Source organism: Apodemus sylvaticus, chromosome 3, assembly GCF_947179515.1.
Source record: "Apodemus sylvaticus chromosome 3, mApoSyl1.1, whole genome shotgun sequence".
Taxonomy (NCBI): Eukaryota; Metazoa; Chordata; class Mammalia; order Rodentia; family Muridae; genus Apodemus; species Apodemus sylvaticus.
In genome coordinates, this window is record NC_067474.1 from 119,568,340 (window position 1) to 119,594,903 (window position 26,564).

Sequence of the window (26,564 nt, forward strand, 5' to 3'; positions counted from 1 at the left end):
TGAAATGAAAAGTTATTTCTACTCTGAGGGGAAAGAAAACACAGGAAAACAAGGGCAGCGTGATAAAGGATACAAACACATCTGAGGGATGTCTCAGTGGGTCTAAAATAAAAATATGAGTGACAAGAAAGTATTGTCATGGCTTTTCATTGAGGCACATGAAAGACTAGCACACCTTGTAACTGATGCCTCTTAAGCCCCATGACATGATGAATTTCAATTAATCTAAGCAAAGCTTGTGGTTTTAGAAGCTGTGTCAATTCACATTGGGCTCTGGGCTCACTTTATTTTATACAAGCTAAATACAGCCAGCTTTACAAGCTCTGGCCTAGCTAGTTCTATTGCACTCATCATTTGAATGGATGTTTTATTGCTGCCTCTTTCTCTCTTCAGCTTCCCCCCCTCTCTTTCTCTCCTCTCTCTGTTTTTGTCTGTCTGTTTTGTCTTTTCTGTGTCTCTCCCCTCTGTTTCACTCTGGTTTTCTCTCTGTTTCTCTCTCTGTGTTTCTCTCTGCGAGTTTCTGTTTCGCTCTGTGTGTTTCTCTCTCTGTTTCTCTCTGTCTCTGTCTGTCTGTCTCTGTCTCTCTCTGCCTCTCTCTCTGTCTGTCTCCCCGCCCCCATCTCCCTTTTGCAGTGACACCACGCTAATCTCAGCCCAGTGTCCCATGGTGTTGAAAACTAGTTGAAGTTTTGGTGTCCTTATCCCATATAGTAACCTCAACTTCTGTTATCACAGCAATGGCTCCTGGTCACCCAAGAATGATCTTATTATCTAAGCATGTTATTTATAAGGAATTTCACAGCTGAAGTGAGGTACAGAATGACCTACTCTAAAACAAGAACGATTAACAAGTTTGGAGCACAGCCAGGCTTGAGAACAAGGTTGTTATTGGCATGATTTTAATCATGATAGACAATTAGCCAGGCTTAATTATATTGAGACGAAAAACCAGAGTGAGTGGCAGTAATGAATTTCTCCCGGAACTCTCCTGTGTCTCCAACTCAAGCTGGCTGACCTATAAAGAGTGTAAAATGATAAGAGATGTTTGCGCACATGTACAGGGCGTGTTTACCTCGAGGAACAGCCAGCACAGGGAAGGGGCTGAAGGACTCCCTCTTCTATCGGGACCTATCATAGGCACAAGCGGGATTCTCCAGCTCCACTGGCATCTCCCCATCAGCAAAAGAGATGCAAAAGAGAGGAAAACATCTTTAAGCTGAACTTGGGCACATTAAATGTTAATGTGATTATGTAGCTGGGGATTCTTTAAACGTCGCCTGTGGCTGAAGTATTACTGCAGTTGTGTGTTAGCACTTTCTGGTGTTATAAAAGCTTAATATTTTCACTGACTGTGTCAAGCCCAAAAAGAATATTCAGAACTTCAATAGAATCAGAGTGATTAGAGGGAAAAAAGAAAGATAGAAAAAAAGAAGAATAGAAAGAAAAATTAACAATTTGACAGTCCTTGCCTCCAGGTTTGGAAATGGAATTTAAAAGCAAATCCTCCCAGAGTCTCTGGTCTCCTTTTCCATTATGGATTTTAATTGACTTATTATAATTGAAACATGGAAGAAGGGAAAATTCTGTAGAATAATTGAAATCTCTATGGTGTGTATAGTTCTTTAGCCTTCATAGAATATACTGATATTTAATCTTTATACCAAGAAAGGTACATAGTACCCAGGCACACTCATGCACACACTCACACACAGAAAGAATAAGCTTTTGGCCCATGTTAAAAATTAAAAATGACAAAACTGAAGATTAGACATTAGGATATCTCAGTCAAAGAGCAGAAATATACACAAAGTCTCTGATTGCAAACACAGGGTTATGCTGATTTTGGAAAAACAACTGCACAAGCAGGGACTGCTTGCTAAAGGGTAGCGAGAGCTTGGCTTTTCCAGTGAGGTGACTGCCTCAGTGGGAAGGCATGGCAGTGTTTGTGTCTGAGTTGTGACTCTAGCAGCCTGTCGTCCATCCCTTCTTTTCCCATGCCTTGCTTTCTCTCACTCCATCCCTTCCCCTGAGTACTATCACAGCTTCCATGTATTTCCAAGATTTGTGTACTTGGTATTGAGAATGTGGAGAAAACTATGCTATGAAATCCAGCCCCACCCTGTGCTGACTAGCACCTCATTCATAGTAGAAGCAAAGAAGCAAATTAGATGAGTGGATAAGCAAATGACTTGTGTATAACACATAGGGATATGTGTATTCTACAACAGATAAGGGTTTGATATGTGCTCAACATGCATGAACTTTAACATTATTCTCAGTGAACTCAGCCAGTCATAAAAAGTCTCTAAATATCCTCCAAGGGAGTATTCCTAGATCAATTAGGCTCTCAGGGTCCTTCACAGGGGTGAGGTGGAGGTCCCCAGAAGGGAATTAAGAATTTGCATTGGGTGGATACAGAAGTTCATTTCAAAAGGATGTTAGAATACTGGGGTAGACGGTGTTGTTTGCACAATAGTCACTTATATAGGGCTGCATTTGAAATGGTTAAAATGATACTTTTGTGTAATATATATTTTATTGTGATAAAAAGTTCCATATTCTACCATAGTTCTGAACACTGTGTACCTGCTACCCAACAAAGGAAACCAGCAGAGTGTGATATGAGCTCTGCTATTGACAACACAGGGCTGGAGACCACCTTATACAGCCAGCGCAAGAGTGAATATAAAAATTAAGAATGATCCTACATATGACAAATGCCTGAATGAAGGGGGGGGGAGAAAGAAAGAAAAAAAAGCTCAGGGTCTCCTAGTTGAAGAACTAGGAAAAGTTGAGGAAAAGTTGAGGAACAGAAATGGGTATCCATTCCATGCAAAAGCAACAAGTGGAGATAGTGAGCTCAGGACTGCATATAGTTACATTCCTGTCATTGTCATAGAACCATGTGATCAAGGCAAGTTATGGAAGAAGGAGTTTATTTTGGCTTACTGTTCCAGAGGGTTAGAGTCCATGATGGTGAAGAGAGCATGGCAGCGGGTGACTGGTGGTAGCTAAGGCCACTGGAGCAGCAGGAAGCTGAGAACTCATGTCTTGAACTATTAGGACAAACAAGAAGTATTATTAGGTAGATTTGAATAGCTTCTCCAGAAGCAACAGCAGATCTCCAGATCCCTCGAGTGTAGGCCTGGCACTTTCCTAGGGACCCACGCCTCCACTGCCTTCCATGGCTTCTTTGTTCCTGCTCTACATTTAGTGTCCACTGACGGTGGCTCTTGAATATCACCTAGAGGAAGTGTAGAACCCTGAGTCTGACAACCAGAGCTTTCCTCAAATTGGAATGAGAACATTTGGTAGTTTCTTCTTCCTCTTCCCTCTTCCAACATGCCCTCTTCCCAGGGCAAAATGTCACTCACATTCTAGCCCTTTCAGCTTTTGCTGTCCTGGCCCCCCTTCCTGGTCAAACATAGCCCTCTTCTCATCGATTAGAATTTCCCATAGCTTTGAAGCTGTAGTTGATGATCCTCACTCTCCTGGCCCTGACTAATCAAGGATGTGAAGACTCCTTTTCTACTTTCCTCAAAGGCAGGACAAAGACTTGACACCACTCGGGAAACTACACCTGTTTCTACAGAGATCTGCCCCTAACCCCCAGCCACTACAACCTCCTCCTCCTCCTCCTCTTCACCTCCTCCTCCTCTTCCTCCTCCTCTACTCCTCCTTCTCCTCCTCCTTTCACTCTCCTTCCTTCTCTGGTAGTGACCATTGTGCTGTGCAAATGGGATCACACAGAGATCGTTTTGTTCATCCTAAGCCACTGGTGCATTACAGAGCCTCCTCAGGAGCAGTTCTCGATTCTGCTCTTAATATTCATTGAATTCGTTTCATCCACATTCTGCTTCACTTATTTCTTCCTGCTCTATGACAGCTGCTGTACTGGACAAGCGTATGCTTTGAAGATATGCTGTTGTTTAACAACTCTGCGAGGAAGATACTGCTATCTCTACTTTATACTAGCAGCAAGTGAGCTGAGCTGAGAAACAAATTCATAAAGCTGTAAAGGAACACAGTCAGAGGCTGAAGCCCAAACCATCTGACTTCTGTGTTTGGGAGTATGGTAATTCTGAAGATGAAAATCAGAGCCTTGCATATGCTAGAGACATATTCTATCATTCATCTACCATTCATTCCCCCACCCCCACCCCAGCCCAGTGAACCCAGACCATACCGGTTCAGGGCCTCTATACCTTTAGCCTTGTTGCAATAAAAATCTTTCCTTCAGGAGGAGAAAAACTTCTTCAGTATCGTGGGTCTCTGAAAGTTACAAAACACCCACATCCGAAAGTCTTCTGACTATATTTTGTACTCAACACAAACTAACTAAAAGTCTATTTGCAGTTAATATCCCAAGAACTATGAATTTCTATGCAATCATCTTACACCTTAAGTGTGGCATTTAGAAATTTAGGAGAGACATAGCCCAAAGCCCCAGCCTTGTTTTGAAATCCAAATGCATTCTTTAGACACCATCTCCACAGCACAGCTAGCAGAGTTTGGCTTTTTGTGAAATAACATTTTATATCTGAAACATGGTGTTATCTCCAGTTATTAGTTATGTATCCACCATTCTGGAAGCTAAGACTATTACATTCTGGATATGGTAAGAGGGTTTAGGATAAATAAATCACATAAAATTTTGTTTCTTTTTTTAAGTTCCAGAAAGTCCTAAAGGTGTAAAAAAATTAGAAGGAACCACACATTTGTATATATCTAAAATTCCATCATAGAAAACTAGGTCATATAGAATTGATCATCAATTATAAGTATAGATGCAACATGGTAAATAATAAAGTGAACAATGGACCAAGAGTCTCCAGCTGCTGGTCTGAGATCTCCATCTTCTAGGACAAAGCAGTGCTTGTTGAATAAGTGAGTGCAGTGATAAATTAAAGTGCTGTACCTTGGTGTGTTTAAGCTGCTACCATTACAAAATGCCTCAACACAAATATCTTTGAAGCAACAACAATATATTGATCACAGTTTTGATGACTGGGAAGCTCAGGATCCAAGTGAGTAGCCTGTGTGTGGTGAAGACCTGCTTGCTGGTTCACAGCCAAAACTTTCTTTAATATGTCCTCACACGGTAGATGAGACAAGGCAACTCTCTGAAACTTCTTTCTAAGCGTACGAATGCCATTTTTGGAAAAGCTCCCCTCTTATAACCTAACCATTTTACAAAGAAATTTTCCACCTAATTCCATCATATCAATTAGATTTCAATGTATCAATTTTGTGGATGGGTCACAAACATTCACAAACCTTGGTGAGGATTATCTGAATTCTGCAACATTCATGGCTTATGACTCTCACCTTTAGTTTAGAGGCATTTGCAGGGAAAGGATTCTAAGTAAAGGAGAAAGCTTGTCTCATTGCAATGTGTAATACATTTACCTACAGAAAAAGCATAGTATACAATTCTCTCCCAGTCAGCTAGTGTCATATGTCTGCACCTGGGTGAGACATTTCTAAAATCCAGCAATCAGACATAAAGACTGAAAGTAAAGTGTAGGCATACCTGTAATTGGAGCACAGAACAGAACATGCTCACTGTAAGAGAGGCTTGTAGGCATAGTGGGAGATACAGAGTCAGCATGGGCAGCCAAGGGATTCACACTCAGGAGGATATTCCAGACTCATTTTCCCTATGCAGTGCCCTAGAGATGATGCTAATGCCAATGTCTACAAGAAGGTAGTTTGTCAACCAAATGATGATCAGCCACCAACTAAGATGAAAGAGATGAGCTTTCTTTTTGAGCCAGCTGTGTTTCTCCCCCTGCACTAAGACTCTGGCATTGGAAGTTTGCTTGTTGATTTTGTGGTCTCACCTCTGTCTTAATACAAAAAATCTATGCACAGTAGAAAGGCTAATAAAATCTTCTTGATAATACCCTAGAAGTAAAATAAGTATGGACAGAAAACCTCAGATACAAAATGACTGAGAACAGTTATTCTGACCCTGCTCCCAATAGTTGTATATTTGGAGGATCAGGACTTTAAAATATAACAGGTGTCTCTTATGTGTTCTTGGTTGCAGGATTTCTGCTAACTATACGTTTAGGATTAGGTTTAAGTGAGAGTAGAATAATAAGGGGACTATGACTCAGTAAGGTTTGGGATTGTGCCAGGCAGCATCTGGTTATCACTTCTCCACTTAACCATAGACAGAGTCTGTCTTCTGACTGGGAAAACAGAAGATTGGAAACCAAACAACCTTTCCCAAAGTCATCGCCCAGTGAGTGGCAGATAAGCCCTGCTGTAAATAGTATTCTCATGTAATTTCGTGGTGCAGTACCTATAAAAATTTTAATGTACATGCCAGTTGACTCTGATTCCATTCCAAGTCTGTCTAATTATACTTACATATGAACACACTCATTGGGATAACTAGATGTTTTCAATAACACTAAAATATTCATCTTGTGAGTACATATTACAGGATGCCTATTACAATATTCATTATAATAGCAAAGAAAGGAAACTACCTCCATGTTCATCACCATAGCAAGGTTAACTACATTATAACAATTCGCTGTGGAATATAACCAAGCTGATGAAAGGTAGTATAGAGTCTTTACATACTTTGGTCTAGGAGAATTGTGTATGATGTACTGTAAATGGGAGTGGCAATATCTACAGGGGAATGAATGTATGTATGCCACTGATTTTTTATTGTGGTGTATTGGTGTGTGTTTGTGTGTGTGTGTGTGTGTATTCCAATAAAGATAATGAAGAAGTGGGAAAAATAAGGCCAATAGCAGGTTGTTAGCATTGTCAAGCCAAAGTGAAGTGTTGGGTGGAAGAGAATGTAGACATGTCTAAATCTTTCAAACCTGGAGAGGTTTGAGACAGAGACAAGATCTAGAGCCATGTTAGGGGGAGCTTGGCAGGAAAACAGAACCAGAAACAACTGGCAGACTTTGTATAATTGCTATGAACCCTGTAGGCAGTTCACACACTCTCAAGGACTAGTAGTGCCTGGATACAAACCAGGCTTTATAGAATGGGCAGTGTAGAGATAGATCAAAGATGAAGCATGCTGTGAAGGACACCTGAAGCTAGGGTTTATAAATGATCATGCTCTAAGAGCCTCCATTATACTTTCTCTAGCCAAGGAAGAGGGAGAACAGCCCTGAATTCTGCTATATGGTCTTTTGCCTTCAAGTACTGTATCCACCACAATGTACCAAAATACTAAGTCTAGGCTACATCTAGACCACCACCCATCTTCATTTTCTGTACTCCTCTTGAGAAAATCCTTCTTTAACTTCCTAGAGTCTTCTCTCTCCATCTTAGCCACCCAGCTTCCCATTTGTGAAGCTCCTGCTTTAGACATTTTTCTCTTCTGTTGTTGTTTTTCCTTCTGTGGGTGTCTGTGACTCAGACTGTCTCAAATTTCTACCCAATACTGTCTCAGGAAGATTTATCACCTCCAGCTTCTAGGTTCTTTCTTTCCCAATGCCAACCACTCATGGGGTTGATAGCCCCCTGTTGGACTTCATTGCTACACCCACGACTCAGCCATGTCTGTGGATCAGGGCACCAATAAAGAATCAAGAAAAGAACTGCTTCCAAAAGCACTACCCCTATGTTCAGTTCTATAAGTCCTTGTTATGGAGAGTAAAGTTTTGCTAGGGTCCCTTTTTTGTGTACAGTTGATTACTATTCTAGGTGGCTTATTTTCCACAGCATAGAACAATTATAACGGTACATTAGGTATGAACAGTGCTGCTTGTTGAAATCACACTGGTATTCAGGCCCCTCTGTGCCTCACCAAGGATAGCCATTTGGTATATAGTGCATTTTTTGGCTTATTTTTTCCCTTGAGGTAAGAGAAGTTCAAGTCAGGGTCTCCTTCATGGTTGATGTTGGTAATTCTGCCACAGGAGGATTGGTGCAAGTTTAAAGCTAGGGTGATCTACATGGCAAGATCCAGGACAGTTATGACTTCATAGCAAAAAAGAAAAATGAAAAGGCAAAACAAAACAAACAAAAAGAGTGAGGGTCCTTTCCTTCTGAGGGACCAGTATAAAATTCAAACTGTAGGAAGCATACTCTAAAGAGCAGGGAAGAAAGTTAGCAGCTATGCACTCAGATAGACTAACCCCAACCTGGACCTCAAAGTGGGCAACAGTTAGGTCCCAGAGCCCCTGAGTGTTAATCAAATTTTTGCAAGTTGCATGTGTTTCAACTGTGCTTTGGGAGTGAATGACTTAAAGCAATCGTGAGGGAATCCTATGGTGTGACAGGCAATTAACCCTAATACATGTGTTTTGTAAATATGAATTTACTCCTATGAATGGAAGGTTTGAAGAATGAAAAAGTAGCCAAAGAAGAACTGATTAGGGAAGACTTCCAGGAAGGGGTGAGTCAGGCAGGAACCAACCTAAGAGTAGACCATGGTCACAGAGCCCTGAAGAGAAAGGGACAGAAGGCTCAGTGAAATGTAGCCTTATGTCTGGAGCCATAAGCCACTCCAAACAATGAGGACTTCTGAGAGTGCACAGAAGTTTAGTTTGCAAAAGGCTTCTGTCACATCACTGTGATGCTTAGCTTTAATTGTCAACTTGACGTAATCTAGAATGCTCTGGGAAGAGTCTCAGTAAAATGTTGTCTGAATTGCAAGTGCTGCACTATGGGCATGTCTGTGAGGGATTTTCTTAATTGGGTTAATTGAAGTGGGAAGACACACCTTGAATGTGGGTGGCATCATTTTATGAGTTGGGTCCTGGACTGAATGAACAGGAAAGATCCAGCTGAGCACTGGTAAGCATGCACACATTCCTTCTCTCTCTTGGGGTTCCTGTCTGCTGGAAGTCCCCATGGCGATAAACTGGATTGACATCCCCATGGTGATAGACCACCAGATCCTGGAGTTGTGACCTAAAACAAACCCTTTCCCTTTAAGATGTTCTTTCCATGGTACTGTATCACAGTAACAGGAGGAGGACAAGGACCATCACCAACATGATGGCAGTCAGGAGGGCTTGCCAGGTATCAGGGCAGTACCAGGATATGTGCTGACACAGTGACCCACAAACAACCTATTTGGCTTAGTATTAATATCATCTTTTCATAGAAAGAAGAAACTAAGAGACCAGTGCTTAAAATCATGCGTTCTTTGAAAAAAAAAGCAAGCAAGCAAGCAAGAGAGAGAGAGAGAGAGAGAGAGAGAGAGAGAGAGAGAGAGAGAAGGAAATTAGGTAGGCAGCAGAAGGGCAAAGATCTCACTGGAAGCCTATTGTGGCTTGGTGATTCTAATCACATCATGCTCAGAACAGGATGGGGGTCAGGGGTCTGGGGTCAGAGGTCAGGGGTCATGGGAGGCAACAGATCACGGAAAACAGAAGCACAACTCCAGTAATTTCTTTATTTCACACTGCTTTGTGCTCTACTTGTCATTTTGTAAGTATCAACTAATGTAGTCGTCCTAGAAACTTTTCAGCAGAAAAGAGAAAAAGAGAGGTATACGGACAGGGAGAGAGATCCCAGGAAGTAACTAACCAGCTCCACACGGCTAGTAAAAATGGTAAGGCCTTCCTGCAATCCAGCTCTTAAGCATCTCTCCTTCCTGCCACCCCAGCCTCTTGTTTTGACATGTGGGACCAAGGAGTTATAAACAGAAGTTTTCTCCAACTTCAGGAGCTCTGCTTCCAGGAGGAAGAGACAGAATGTCAGCCTGTATCAGTCAAATGTGAAATAGGGAGAATCACAGGATATTTGGGAGTACTCAGGGGGTGCTTAGCTAGATCTGTGGGTTTTGACCTTGGCTGCCTTCCTCCCTATCTTATAGATACAGAAGCCAAGTTCTCTGTGGCTGTAGGTGAGCTCCAAGGGGCCGAAGCTATAAGAGACAGTGACAGATCAGGAAACCCCTGACTTTTCTTATCTGATTGAGATTACCCAGGCTCCTTGACGTCTCTCTTCCTTGACTCATTTCCTGTGTCCTCCAAACTGCTTCCTGCAGAGCAATCAAAAGTGCTTACAACAAGTAAACTAAAGCAAACTCCCCATGCTCCTCCTAGGCCAAATACATCCAAACATTCCTGTGCTCCCTACAATGTTTAAATATTAAATGATGTCCAAGAAGAATGGAGGAGTGGCCCCTCATTCTGGAAAGACTCAGTGCAGCAGTATAGAGGAATACCAGAACAGGGAAGTGGGAAGGGGTGGACAGGGGAATAGGAGGAAGGAAGAGGGCTTATGGGACTTTTGGGGAGTGGAGAACCAGAAAAGGGGAAATCATTTGAAATGTAAATAAAGAATATATCGAATAAATAAAAAAAGAAAAAAGAAAAAATCATATACATAAAATAAAAGATCTTTTTTTTAAATTTTTTTATTCGATATAATTTATTTACATTTCAAATGATTTCCCTTTTCTAGCCCCCCCACTCCCCGAAAGTCCCGTAAGCCCCCTTCTCTTCCCCTGTCCTCCCACCCACCCCTTCCCACTTCCCCGTTCTGGTTTTGTGGAATACTGTTTCACTGAGTCTTTCCAGAACCAGGGGCCACTCCTCCTTTCTTCTTGTACCTCATTTGATGTGTGGATTATGTTTTGGGTATTCCAGTTTTCTAGGTTAATATCCACTTATTAGTGAGTGCATACCATGATTCACCTTTTGAGTCTGGGTTACCTCACTTAGTATGATGTTCTCTAGCTCCATCCATTTGAAAAGATCTTTTAAAAAATTAAAAAAAAAAAAAAGCCTGAGTGGTTTACATGCCCCTTATGAGGTCCAGCTTACTCTGATTGTTGCTTCTGCCCCCGCCTCCTCTGCTCTGTGATACTGGCTTGTAGGCTGTCTATTGCCTGAACAGTTTCCCACCTTGGGCTCCTGTCCTTGATGCTTCCTGCCTGGAGATGCTTTTCTGGGGTCCTGTGCTGTGCTCTGACCTATCCTCCAGGCTGAAGTTCAAGTTTTCTCACCATCATCATGGCAAACATACCATCATATCTTCAGACCTTTAGACTTACAACTACCTGAAATATTTACTCTCCTATGGATCAATTGACACACTTTCTACTTATTATTCATTTCGCCTCTGGGAAGTGGGCTTGCATTTACATGTGCAAGCATGTTCCTGGTTTCTTTACTGCCCGACCTCAGTGTTTGAACAATGAGCATAGGAGTGATGCTCAATAGAAAAGTTGAATTAATAATTTAACTGTCATCATCAATTACCAAAGTAGTACATGGATATAGCAGAAAGCTGAGGAATAATAGTAAGACAAACAGTAAGACATTTTCTTTTGCATCTTTTCCTAGGCATATTTTTTTATTGAAATGACTCTGTATATTCTATTTGTATCCCATTTTTAAGAATCGGCATCCATACACAATTCTTGCATTGTGTCCCATGTCTCACATGATCTCTGTTCAAATGGGCATCCATTTCTTTCTCCTGTCTTCATCTCCTTCCTGGTTACTCTTGCACAAGTGACGTCACTGTCCTTTGATTTGTTTAGTGAGATATCATAATACGTGGGCAGGAGTGCCTGAGCACACTATGAGCATTTCCACACCAGTGTCTTCATCCACAAGATCGGAACAGCAAAAACCACCACCAAAACCTGCCTTTACTAATTTAAGGGATCATGCCAAGATCTAATGAGGTATCAGGGCAAACATCTCATTAGATGTTTGGGGTAAATGTCAGTTTTTATACCGTGGCATTGTGCAAGTCCAACAAGATTTACAGGAGGGACGATGACAACAAGTCATTTGTAAAGCAATTTGGAAATGTGAATAAAAAGCTATTGGCAATTTGTCTAGGCTGAGTGAGACATGTCCTAATGTTTGCATTTAATTGCTAAATAGTTGCCAATGCCTAATTCTAGGCTTCTACCCCCTAATAGCTTTTTTTAAAATTCGTTTTGAATTTTTTTCTTTTCTTTCTTTCTTTAATTAATTATTTTTAGAACTTTCAGCTGTAAAGCTGGGGTCAATTATTTTTAGCTATCCCTTCAGCCTGTCTCATTAGCCAAGTATTTTGAGGTAATAACGTGGGCATATTTGATGATTGTTCATTTTGAAAGATGTCATTTCAAGACTTTTCTGGAAATTTCAAAGCTGCCTGTGGGAGACCTGTTTTATGCCAAAAATGTCATTTCACATTCAGCCCTACATACTGCCTCGTGCTCTGCCTTATAAATGTTTCACACCACCTGCATTTTTTATCGCGCTTCTTTCATGTGAACTTGGGTTTCTTGTGGCTCACCTCGACACTGTCTGAAGGGGAGAAAGTGATATTTTTAAATGGCCCTTTCCCCCTTTGTCACAGAAGATAAAATCCCCCAATTATTTTACCCCTGCATAGATATTTATATTAATATTTCAAATAATAGATTCTTTATAGTGTTATTCATAAGCCATGTATTAAATTTGAAACAAATGTATTCTTAAAAATGAATGTTTAATCTGTGTTTAATACCTGAAGTCAGATTTGTGTTGACTTAATTTGGTTTTAAAGGAAATGTATAAAATGATTCACACTCATTCACTCCACAAATATTTTAACAAGATTATTGATTGCCACCTACATTCTCTCTTTTAATTCTTATAATACCGTGGCAATTTAGGAATTATCATCATTGTCATCATCAATATTATCATCATCATCACCACCACTACCACCACACTATGCTTAAAAAAAATAAAGACTGTAAAGAGCCCATTTATAGTGTGGAGTTTAGGACTTGCATTTGAGTGAAATGCAACCTTTGAGTGAAATGGTTAGGAGAAAAGGCTAGAGAGGCTGGGGAGATAGATAAAGAATAGGAAATTCAAAATGGAGATCAGGAAGAGTGTAAGCCACAGCTGCCTAGTTTTGCTTCAAATTTGCACCACCTGGGTATTAAAATATCCTGAGTTTTAGATTCCATCTTCATATAGTATGATATCATCAATAAGGAATATGACTTAGCCATGGGAATTTCTATGTAAATGTTTCAGGTCAGTCTACAGGTCAGCACAGCTGATGACCCACAACCTTGCATAAGGCCTGGACTCCTATGTTTAATAGCACAGAGATGTTCCTGTTCATCTCTCTTAGGTTCTTGATGTTCCAGGTATTGTGCAGGTTTCTAGGTCTTATGTTGAAATGGACAAAGCAGAGACAGAAAATTTGCAAATCCCCATGAAAAGAGAGACTCTGCCTCTAATGGCAAGATGAGGAGAATTTTATCTGACTTGGCTTGCATGGTGTCAAAATTATTGTAAGTTCATGTGTGCATCTTCCCTGCTGTGACCAGAGGACACTTTCCTGGGAGTCATCACAGCCACTGGCTCTTGCACTCTTTCTACCAACTCTTCTACAATGATCCCTGAGCCTTGAGGGGAGGCTGTTGATGCCTGAGAATACTGAAGCTCCTTATTTTTCAGTACCTGATCCAGCTGATTTGTTGATCAACATCTACTGCAAATAGAAGCTTCTCTGATAAGGATTGAAAGATGCACTAATTTATGGATGTAACATAAGTCACTAGGAGTTTAATGCTATGTCCATTTAACCCAGTAATAGTAGTAGGTTCTCTTATTGAATGATTCATTTAGTCATAGCTTCTTGGTCCAATAATGGTACTATATATGGACTTTACCTTGTAGAGCAGGACTTAAATCTAATTAAAGAGTAGTTGGCTACTTCTATAGTGTTAATACCACTACTGCACCAGTTAACATGTCTGGGACAAGTCAGCCATTATTGTAGCCAGCAAGTCTCACTTCTGTGCAAGACCAATGGCGAATTTTCTCCTCTGACTGCATACATAACACTTTGAAGTAAAAGCTAGCTTGTAGGGATTAAGCTTCCATATCAGTACTAGTGTTATCCATGTTCTATGACTCAAGTATGTTACATCTTCAGCAATATGATAGTGCTGACAAGTTCTGGAGGGTAACCAAGAGCATTGGAAATAACCTATAATGTTTGGAGATCTTTGAGACCTCAGTAGCAAATGCAAAAGGAGTAACTCTTTCTTGGCATTGGGATTTTATGTGTTACTTTGTGGCGTCTAGTTTAGTCATTGTTGTCTCATTATGGGGTAACTCCATTTTAATTCTTTTTATGTGAGTATATAGAAAGCTTCTACAGTAGGCAGTTTCCATATAACATTTTCAAAGTCTTTAGCATAAGTTATCTCTCCTTGTATTCCTTCCTATAACCTGCCCTCTCCTCCCAAACCCAGTTTAACCCTTCCAATCCATTATTCTTTTTTAACTCTTTATACCAGTGTGCTCTATATCCCTTCCATTGAGAGGCCTTTCCCATGACCCCTAAGTAATTTCCTGACCTCTCTGGATATTCCAAATGAAGTAGACATATTTGAAGCTTTAAAGCTAGCATACAAAAATGAAAGAAAACCGTCAACATTTTCAGAGCTTCTTAAAGAGAAGTCTCCTATTCATTAATGGGTTTGATGCTATAGATACCAGTCAATAGAGTTATCAAAACAATGGAAACGCCATTAATTTATCAAATTAGATGAATGAAGATGGGTTATGAAGGCATCTTTCTTCATGACATTTACAAAATCACTTGTATATAGCAGCCACATTAACTGTTAATGTGTTTTGCTACTAAATTCTAATATGCAAGAAAAGAGAAATGCTTACAAATAGTCCCTACAATCATATTTCTGCTGAGGAGTCTTTATTAACAAAGGTTCTTTGATGGCCATCTAAATTTCATACCATTGCAGCAAATGCATTACATTCCTATTTATGGAAAATCATTTCCCATGGGTTAGGGTTCAGATCGTGTGCATAATATTTTCAAATCACTTGTTAAAAATAAAATACATCATGACAAGCCTTTCTCATACTGTAACTACTGAATGCACTTCCAGTTAGAAGAAAAATCCACTCATGCCGCCCTGAGGCCCCGAGATTTCTCTCGCCCCCCAGCCAAATCTTTGTGCAGCTGGAAATAGGATAGAATCCAACATTCTGGGAAAGCCTGCATTTTAGGATGAGGTGTGTAATTTACTGTAAAGTTTATCATAATAGAATCTAGCAGTTACCACTCTCATCAGAGCATAAGTCCCTCCCTCCTTCTAGTCCAGCTTGGCTGAGCCATCCTGTTTTGCCAGCAGGGCGACTTCTTGACCCTGAACACTAAACAGTCAGAATGCTACTGCAGCCCCTGACCGCTGGAATGTGGTTCATGAGGAACTTCAGAAAATGGACTTTTGATTTTTTTTTCAACCTTGCCAGGATTCACTCTGTGGTTGTTTGAATGAGAAACATTCAAATACCTCTAGGCTAAGGTATTTGAATACTTAGTCACCTATCGGTGGTACTGTTGGGGGAGATTTAAGATGTGTGGCCTTGCCAAAAGAAGCATGTCATTGAGAGGTAAGCTTTCAGGTTTCATAGCCTCTCCTCACTTCTCATTCCCTACCTTCACTTTGCATGTAGTAAAAGATGTGACCTCTCAGCCCCCTCCTCCTGCTGTCATGCCTGCGACCCGCTGCCGTACTCTCTTGCTGCAATTACCCCATGGGAATTATAAGCCAAGAAACACTCCTTCCGACTTCTCAGGTCATGGTGTTTTATCACAGCAACACAAGCTTAACAAATGCATACTCTAACTCTTGGTAGGGCCAACACCAAGTACACTATACAGAATGATTGGGCACTGCCCATTTTTTTATGCCCAGCTCTAAAACAGCGTAAATAATCAGTACTCTATCTGTCCTATAATTTGACTTTCCAAACTATGAGGGTTGCTCCAGTAAGGGGTCATGGTATCAATGTAGTTGACTTCAAGCATTTTTAGAAATCAGGATGGAAAGGAATAATTGTAACTTTAATTTTAAAAAAACCTATTTTTAATGATGGTTCTTAAATGTTTTAACCTCCTGTGTAGCCCAACACCCACCAGAGTTAGTGTAAAAGAAAGTGGGAAGTGGACCAGTTTAGAAAGGGTTCTTAGGAACAACTCCTGTCTGTGTTGTCTGGAAATCAGCAATTTAGGTCATAGGAGTCAGCAGTGGCAGCTCAATCTATTCAGGGAAAAAACTCACAGGTACACCAGCAGTCCAGTTTGGTAGAGTAGGGATAGCAAACATGACTAAGTACTGGTGGTATTACCTAGCAGAGATCTAGCCTCAGCCTCAGCACAAGTCAGGGCTAACAGGAAAACCAGGAAAAGGTCTCAGTTGTGCTTCTCAGGGAAGCAAAGATCAGAGGAGAGGCAAGACCAACAAGCACTGCGCATCTAGCTCTATAAGCAAACCTAGCTCAGCTTCCATCGCTGTCCATCGAGTTCTATTTATACCCTCCAAACATCAGAGGTCCTCCATGGGTCTTGCCTCAGCACATGTCTTGCTTCATCACGTGAGTCTATCTTAGTTGACATCACTCTGCCAATCAGCCTGATTCCTCAGAAGTAGCAAGAAACTGCAGCACAGTACCAGAAGTTTTTTGTTTGTTTTTGTTTTTGTTTTGTTTTGTTGTTAGTGTATTTCACTCTATGGAGTCGGGACAAATAGAGCTCAGCTATGCGATGTAAGGTAGGTCAATGCATGTCATTAGCAAAGACTCTACCATTGTGTGTCCTTTCATGTGCTTGCTTTAGCAGAATATCCTCTCTCCTGTGTCTGCTTCAGTGAAATGTTCCTTCATGAGTCTGCCTTAGTCTTTCACCTGTGTCCACTTTAGGATAATACTCCTTCACATGCTCCAGCAAAACACCATCCAACACAATTGACTATCCAAAGAATCCTTAAGTTCTAAGTTTCCATTTCAAATAATGAAAGAAAATACCAGAGTAGAATGGAATAGAATGAGGAACTAGAGTATAGCATAGATAGTGTATTGGTTATTAAATTTTGGGCTCAGGAGTGTGTGTGTGTGTGTGTATGTGTGTGTGTGTGTGTGTTAAAATATGATGACATGTGTATATATTCTTTTATAGTGGTCATAAAATCAGACTACCAAAACCTTCACACCAGCACCCATTTTTGCACAGGGCCCATTTTACTTATAAGATCCTCTGCAGACAAACCTTCCTTTGTCTTTCTGACAACTTCCAACTCTAAGACAGGAAACCTTTATGTAGCTTTGCTGTACAATATATAGGTCACTTTCCTTCCCACAACAGCCTTCTGAGTTAGGGAACTATTATTATCCCTATTTTATTGGCAGATACATGAAGAAAATTGCCTAAGGTAACAAGATTGACAGATAGGCAGCCTAAGATTTGAACCCATTGCCTCTGAGGGCAAATTCTAGGCATTCAGCCATTAAATTGGCCAGTTTGTCCCTCACATTAGGCTGGACCTAGCACTTTTTCCTGTGTGCTTCTCTGAGACACAGCCTTCAAGACAGCGCTTGTCACATTTTTTAAATGTCTGTCTCCTAACAGTAAGTTGTGACAGCGGTTAGGACAAGAACTATGTCGCCTGATGTCTTAGGAACATGCACATGTATATGTCACATACTGTAAGTCTCTGTTCCTAATAATTGTTATCATTGGTCTTCACAGAGGGAACATTGTTAGGCATTACTGTGGTTTTCGGGTGAACTGACAAATTTAGCCAAGAAGCTTAGCCCAGGTTACTTTTTACTCTTTCTATTAAAATAAACACATGAATATCATTTAACAAAAGAAATGATCGCTTTGGATGAAGGTCATAGAGAGTCAAAGAAATCACAGAAGTACCAGCAATTTTATAGACAGATAAAAGGCATGAGCAGAAACGTTTTACAAAGTATCAAATGTGCATTTTTTCTTCATGGCCACACTGTTCATAGACATGACTGAGAACCAGATTAATTTCTCTTTTCGGTACCATGTCATCTGGTGCACTTGTTCAATCTTTTATTTAGCAGAGAGTTTGGAGCTAAATCCCGCAGTTGCTCCTGGAATATAGGCTAAAAATGCACTGTTTTCCCCCTCCAGGAGTTCCTTGTCTACACTATAGCCCAATAAGTAATTAGGTAGTTTGGGGTGATTTTATCTAGCAGCAAAGAGTCTGAGCTCAAAAGTCAGTTGGCTTGAGACTCTAGGCTGGTCATCCTCTGTAAAGAACTGCTATATATTGAGCAAGGTACAATACCACCAAGGATCTACCAGACCTTGAGTGAGGTACAAAACCAGCTAGCAACTGCTTAACCATGAGAAAGATACAACACCAGCAAGGAATTGTGGAACCATATGCAAGGTGTAACATCAGCAAGAAACTGTAGTCTGTTGTCATGTGCAAGGTATGACAACATCAAGTCTGATATACCTTGAATAAGGTACAACACTAGCATGAATCTGCTGACCTTGCACTTGAGCACTTTAATGAATTTCCAAGCCACTGGTTTATCATCTCTTATAACTGATATTAGAAAAACACACACACAAACATGTCTAAGCAAATGTAATTTCTGTTTCTAAGTGCTAAACGTTACTCCCTCAGAAAAATGTATCTCTCACCTCTCATTAATGAAGCTCCCTTTGCAACAGATAAAGATTACACAGACCCACAAGTGGTCAAAATGTAGGGAAAACAAAACTGTGGCATGTTCAACTCCAGCTGATACATCTGCAACAGTGCAATACCTGCACCTAAGGCTTGGAGAAAATCACATACTTAAGGGTGAAAACTCTGTATGGGCCAGAGATCTAGGGCATTGGTTGCTAGATGGTGTCCCCTAGGCATGATAGGGAAGATGCATCCAAGAAATCTCAATAATATGGTTATTCAAACAAGACTAACACAATGACACGATCATTTGACAGCCAACATAAGTGGGAGCGATTGCACGTGGTCCCACCTTTAGAGAAGAGCTACAGGGCATCGGTGGTTGCTGAGAGAGGAAGAATTAGTTTCCTTCAGGGACAAGCTCTCTCATAGGAGGTTTAATATTAAGTGGTGAATCCTGGACACATGTACATACCAACAATGCTAAAAGAATTCAGTACATTGTATGTGTGTGTGCAAATATATGTATATACATACTCACTCATACATATATACACATATGTGTGCATGTAACACTAGTAATGAAAGAGCATGGATTTGAGGGAACACATAGGAGGACTTGGTGGGGAGAGAGAGGAGCTAGAGTGATATAGATACAGTACTCATGTATGAAAATCTTAAAAATTTAAAACACGCATAAAAAAACTTTTCACAGAGACAAGCACATGGCTTCCTATAAGTAGAAAGGCTGGGATGATAGCCAACACTAATATCTTTAGATGTATAACCTGAGGCAAGATACTTGACATGTCTCTCTTCGCCTTGACTTTTGTGTCTAGAGAAAAGATCAGAGTTGGAATGTCAATTACTGTTCATCGGTCACCCTCAATATATCCATTAATTGACCCAGGCATTGTCCTAAGCCTTTTCCATGTTTGAGCTCAGAGCAGGATATGGAGATGTGGGCATTTGTCGTTTTAGGATGGCACTGTGTTCCCTGGATCTAGTGCTCATTCAAGGTTCCTCTTTCTTTGTTCACCTTTACTAAGCACCACTGCAACTTTTTTTTCCTGCTTTACATCCCCTAGAGCCCAACTCTTCCTAGATTCCAACTCTTCCTAGTCCTTCCATATATATATTTACAGACCCATTGTAATATATTTATATCATAATAGCTCCTACCCACTCCCACACAATCCAATCTACGTCCAACATTAAAGTTTATGAGAGAAATACTTTAAATGTATCTTCTTGGAGGAATATCCTTCTTTTGCCCAAATGAAATTTCTTTATAAACAAAGTACCAACCTGCTTATCTCTCATAATAGGATAATTCTGTTCTGCTTCACCATTACACTATAGACCCATGATGCTGATGCTCTTCTCATTTACATAGCTGCCTGGTCTTGGAAGGCTTTTTAGAGCAAATTATGGAACTGTAAGTTCATATCTCCTAATGGAACAAAAAAATTCTACCCATTTCCATCAAATTAACTCACTATGATTTTCTCTTTTTGAATTAAACAAAATTGGTCTATTTAGTGGACGTAAATGAGGTGGTCAGTAGGACGTGGAGCATGGACTAATTTTCATGCCTGTGAAAATGGGAAAAACCCAGAAGCAGCCATCATTTCCCCCAGAAAATATACTGCGTAAGCCTTGACACCCGAATCAAGTCAGGCCCATGTTCACTTTCATTATATACCTGCAGTGGCCTTGCTGGCTGCTTTGTGGGGAGTTACACACTTAAAAACCACAACTTCAGGGCCGGTGGGCTGGCTCAGCGGGTAAACACAGTTGCTGCCGAGCCTGACATACTGACCCCAAAACGCACATGGTGGAAGCAGACAACAGATTTGCAAGTTGTTCTCTGACCTCCACATCTGTGCCTTGGCACTTGCACGCTCAAAATAAACTAATAAATCTAATAAAAATTTAAACACAAGTCTACCAGCTATCTTTCAGCATCTCAGACAGTGCTTGTCACATATCTATATCTATATGTGTGTCTCAATATACTGTTAATGTGGCTACATATAAAATCTCAAGATCTCACTTGATAGTTTATTTTCTAAATGGTTCCTGGAATCTAACAGGGTGTTTTGTTCCCTGGTGATAACTATAAATCCTATGACACACTTCTGTTCTTCTCTAACAGATGCTCTGCTTTTCGTCTTCTTTTCGCTATGTGCCCTACATCATTAGTGATGTAATAGACACCTTTGTGTCTATTCTAGTTAAAGGAAAATACACAAAAATTAGTATGGCAGAAGTTTGAGACAATGGCAATAAGAGAGAAAAAGATGAATTCAGACACTACCAAAGGTACGCAAGGTACTGAGATTAAGTGTATGTATAGCTGACAAAGTGAGGTTTAGGGCAGCCTTTCTTTGTCCCTTTTGAGCAGCTGTAGGCGCCCAGTGTTGTGCTGGAGGCTCCAGATGTGTGGTTACTGATAATAGCTGCTTCAGAGTTCCAGGCAGTGTACAGCCATCATTTACACCACACACAACTCTAGTGACGGAGTACCTGAGAATCTTAGTCTAAGAAGAGGATTCTTAAGTAATTGATGCCCTGGGGTAGTGGTGAAGAAGAGGAGATGAGAAGAGAGGAGAGGAAGGGAGGAAAGGAGAGGGGAGGACAGCAAGGAGTGAAGCAGCGATTACTGTCATCATTTTTCCAAAAAGGGTTGAGGTCCTCAGAGTTTACCTTGTCCAGCCACTCTTAGACTGAGATTGGAAGCCAGGTCAACAGTTTTATGATCAAAACTGGGTCTACTAGGAGCAAAACCTTGTAGGCTAAAGGCAGTCTCTGAGTTCAGAAATAGTACAAGGATATGGTCATGAGCCTTCCAGAGAGGTCAAGGAGTGCAGTGCTTTGTGGGCCATCCCAATATGCTGCATAAAACAGAGATGACTCTGCCCCTAAAATCCACAGTCATAAAGGAGGAAGTTTTTATACTTTTTTGCTGCAGGATGCAATTCTGATATGCATTATAAATATAAAGACATGAACCTGCTAAGCAAAATAAAAGCAAAGTCCCCATTTCTAGAGGGAAAATGCTCCCCTAATTAAGAGAACTGGGCAACTACATTGTTTCTTTTCCCTGGAATGGCCCTCTATGGGTCTCAGAAGTCAAGATGGCACATGACATTTCTCCTAGAGCTGATTGGTTATAAAACTGCTTGTGCTAAAAAGTCAGAGACTTTTAGTTAGTTTGCTAGAGACAAAACAAAACAAAAACAAAAAATCCAAACAAACAAACAAAAACAAGTGCAGCAAAGAAAGCCCACTCTTGAGGTTTCCTAACTGCTTCTCCCACTCACCCCACAGGGAGCAAGAACAGAGTGTCTCCAAAGGCTTTGCTCCCCTCATTTGCAAAATAGAAGTGATGTGTTCCCCTGTCTCCTGCATCCTTTGGGTTCAAGTGATCCAATCTCTTCCTACTCTTTAGACCAGCGTTTTTCCACCTGTGGGTCTTGACCCCTTTGAGGATCAATTGACCCTTCCCTAGGAGTAGTGTATCAGATATCCTTCATATCAGATATGTACATGATTCATAACAGTAGCAAAATTACAGTTATGAAGTAGCAACAAATATAATCTTCTGACTGTGGTCACCCCAACATGAGGGACTGTATTAAAGGGTCATAGTGCTAGGAAGGTTGAGAACCACTGTTCTAGATTCTCATTTTTCCTTTTGCATGACTCAGGTTTTCTATCTCTCACATGGATTCATCTTAACTCTTACATTGATCACGTTAACTTTGAAAACTACCTCCATCTTCATTACACTCCAGAGTCATTTTAGCGATGTCCAAAGCTGTCTAGACTATGGATGTATGAGGACTTAAAAGGAGACCCCATAGCATATGTATCATGATTCTAAGCTGTCCCCTAAGGACACAAAGCACTACACTTCTGGACTTGCACTACATTAAGGAAAGTTTAGCTTCACTTTTGATCGAGACCCGATTTCTTTAAATACATAGAAAACATTGAGTTCACAGAGTGCTTCCCCTTCCCAGTCCCCATTTGGCAGTGGCTGGGTTGTTCAATGAGTCATTTCTGTCCTCATGATCTCTGAGGTATCTGAGGTTGAGTGACTGATTGCGTCACTTGCTAAGATCAGGTTCTGCTGCTGATCTTGGCTTTAAGTTTGGTTCATCACATTCACTTCAAATATCTCTAAACAAAAGAGTCTGAGAAAGTTGGAACTGGACGCGCCAACTGTCTTATCCTTTGATTCCACTCCAGTGTGGTGATTAGATGAGTGTTTGCCTTGTCGCAGATCAATTATTTTGAGGACTCGATTTCTTGCTGTCTTGAATTGTGCGGATGGTTTTTAAGTAGGCCATAAAAATTCCTGCGAATGATTTGTTTAATTATTGTCTTGTTCCTAATTTGCATTTTTATCTAAAACTCTGAGAACTGAAATCTGCATTCAACCCCATTTCCTGTGAGCTACAATTCTCCTTATTGGGAGAAATATCTGGACTGTGCTTTGTGTATGGAATTACATCAGCGGGCAGCCAAATGTCTGGGATGTTGCTCTGATGGCTACAGACGTTGCTATTTTGGCTGCTTTTCCTCAGGTTTAAGACAACATTTGATGGTTATCCAATTGCCTCAATTCTTTATGTCACTTGAGCAATTATTAAGGTTTGAATATCTTTAGACTTTCTTATTCTGAATTAGCCTTCTGAGAATGGAGAATTCTGGCTCATTGCCCAGAACTTGTTTTGTTTGTTTTTTTCCCCTGCTTGTTCTTTGTTCTCTAACTTACTTGAAAGACTGTCCTTTCCATGATATATAAATGCATAATAACAGAGCAAACCCATGAAAAGTGATAGGAGACATATTTAATGCTGTCCATTTACCACTGAGACAACTGTAGTGTGTTGTAGTAGAAAGAACATTTTAAAATGGTGGTAATGTTCTTTAGGAATAATTCTGTGAGGTTCAACACAAGAAGAGCTTTGGAAATTCTAGAGTCTTGTCTGAGATTTAAAAAAAAATCTGTGAAGCAGTAAAATCATGGAGGTGAAAAGCTGCAGTTGCAAAAGACACAAAGCAAAACATTCTCAGGGTGCTGGTAACCACACTGCCAAGATGGCTCATGTTGATGGAAGTGGTGTGAGTGCACTGTTGGATTGGAATAAAACAGATCACTTCTCTGGCTCTCCACTGAGACAGAGTTCTGTGCCTGCTCAAGGACTTCCATGAATTAGTGACACATTGGGGAGAGAAGTAGCAAATCTTGAGTCCAAGTCTAATGTTCTTTCGCCCTCAAACTGCTATAAATGTGACAAATTGTCTTATTAGTTTAGCCTAGTTCAGCATTTCCTCAAGTGTGGGATGTTAATAGGTGTTACATGAAATAATAGTTTCATGGTCAAATGAGTATAGAAAACGATGTTAAATAAAATTAAACACATTTCTTTATTTCAGGCTTCTCTGAACCTTTAATATGTTAATATATATTGGTGACTCTCCTAGAGGGAAATCAGATATATGGCAGCTCCCAAACTTACTTGACCAGAGAAAATTCTTTTGCACAGAATAACTCACAGAAGGCATTTGGAGAAGTTCTGGCCTCTTGATAAAAGGCAACCTCTTTGTCCCAGTCAAGGGACTGAAGGAACAATAAATCAAATTAGACATTTCAAATGATGAGATGAGTGATGTACTACATCCACAAATAGGAGCAGAATATAGACTGGATAGGTGAGCAATGGAAGATGATAACCACTTGATTGAAAGCAAAAAGACAGGGACCCAGTGCATGCTGCGAGGGATCTAAGGATGGAGCTGATGTGATCACGAGATCCACAAAATACCCAAGCATCTCTTTTTGCTTTCTTCTCTGTTGTGGGACAAATCTAACTCAGAGCCAGCCAGCTGTAGCCTTCTTTCTGGCTCTGGTCTCTCTGCCCCAGAGGGGTCCTGTGTGCCCTGCCCTAGTTGCTTGGAATGTGTTAATTCCTTACCTGTATTTACCATCCAACAATGAAGGAGTCACACCCGTTTTCACATGGAATAGGCACAAACTCACTTAGCTAGTGAGAGATGGATTGAGCCCAGGTTTATCAGTCGGCCTCATTTTACCACATTGCTGAGCCAGACAAAATTATCAGACATTTAAGGAAAGCTTGAAGCACTCACAGAAGGAATTTTTCATCTTCAATTTTGAGCACATTTGCCTTATTGCTGACATGATTAATCCTCTAATGGAATGAATAAATTTAATCTGGAGGGAGTTTTCACCCTGCAGGAACAGAAAACCTTGTATTCATCTCTATAACCCAAGGACCTAGATTAGCCCAATGCTCAGCAGAGCTAATATTTGTTGAATGAAACAAAACTGTGGAATGAATGAATGAGTGAGTGAATGAGTGAATGAGAGAATTGCAAATCAGCATGTTACAATTTCAAATCTCCTTACAATCCACAATACACACATTAACCATACATGTGTGCATATTCCCATCCGTGGTTCTCTGCTTCTGTATTAATGATACCAATTCCCTTCTGTTCAAGAGCCACCAGATCTGTAATACTAATTTTTTAAGGTGCCAAAGATCACCAAATCTTGTGCCAAACTTCTTCCCTCCAACTACCACAATACCCCCCATGTTGCTCATTACCATAAAATGCATCTTTCTTATTTGGTTGGACATTGCAATTTCCACTAGTTCAAATTTTCTATAATTCCACTGACCTTCACTCAACCAATTCCACTGCAATGAATTTTTATATCCAACTGAGGAGTTCTGCTTTAAAGTTATTTATCATACTCATTCTTCCATCCACATTTTGCTTCTTCTACAACACTGTCTTCTTCTTTTCTCCTTCCATTCTTTTGTCTGTCCATTCATTCATTCATTCATTCACTGATATCCTAGTGAGACTAAGCACTATCATAACAAAGCAGATACCAAAACAAATAAAGTTTGGTCTCTGAGAAATGCACAGCCTTTCATGGGAAACTCACATATTAAGCAAGATAACATTATGTAGTGTGCAGAGGATTGCAATGAAGGCATGAGTTAAAGGAGAGAGCCCTGACCTAGTATCTCCAAGAGTACACAAACAGCATCTCCTTCTAGAATCCTATACATAGCTGGAGCCCAGTTACAATGTTTGTTAATGAATGAGTGAGCTAGGCAACTTTTGAACCATATTTCTACAATTTGTACCTATATGGCAGGCTGAGGTTCTCTTTACTTATATAAAAGTAAATACTCATAGAGTTCTCAAAGTGTGCTTTGGATAAGCTTCCTTGAGCCTCCCTCTATTGTATCTGTCCAATGATATTATGAGCACCTAATAACCCAAAGTTTTACTTACACTTTCCCCACCATATACCATCTATCATGGTGTTGGGGAAGTGGTAAAATGTCTGGGGATTCCACTGAATTGAATCTGATAGGGCCATCATATTTTTATAGAAGCATATATCTGGAAAAGGGGCATTTGAAGTGCATAGAGTTCATAATGTGACTACCCTGGGAGATCCTCCATAGGCAATGCTTGTCAGATCCAACCAAGCCTTAGAAACAACCTGGAGTTCTTGTTAGAATATAAATTCCAACCCTATGGGGCAGCACCTAAGAGTCTGTTTCTAAGATGCTCCTAAGTGGTGATGATATTCATGATCCATGGGCCTCAGTTTGAGCATCAAGGTGAAGGAATAAATGAAAGAAAATGGTACTCCCTGAGTTTCTGTTTGTATCAAGTATTGTTCAACTTGTTCATTTTATTAAGATTTACAGACTGACTACACATTCACATAGCCAAGGAAATTGTTTAATATACATATTCTCAGGACCCACTCTTCGAGTTGATGATTCAGATGGCCTAGAATAGAAACAGTAATCTCATCATTTTGAAAAGGACCAAGGTGAGTCTAATATACTTTCAAGATAGCAGTCTAAGACCTTGCCTCGATCCTCTGTCATACTGATTATTATATCTTATCGTGTAGCAAAGGGAGATTGGGGGTAGGAAGGTATGGTTTGTTCTAAGCAGTATTTTATTTCTGGCTTGAAGATAGAAGAGTTGTATGAGCCACCATGTTGCTGGTCCTAAAAGGTTCCTCCCGGACACCAGCAGGAAAACAGGACTTCAG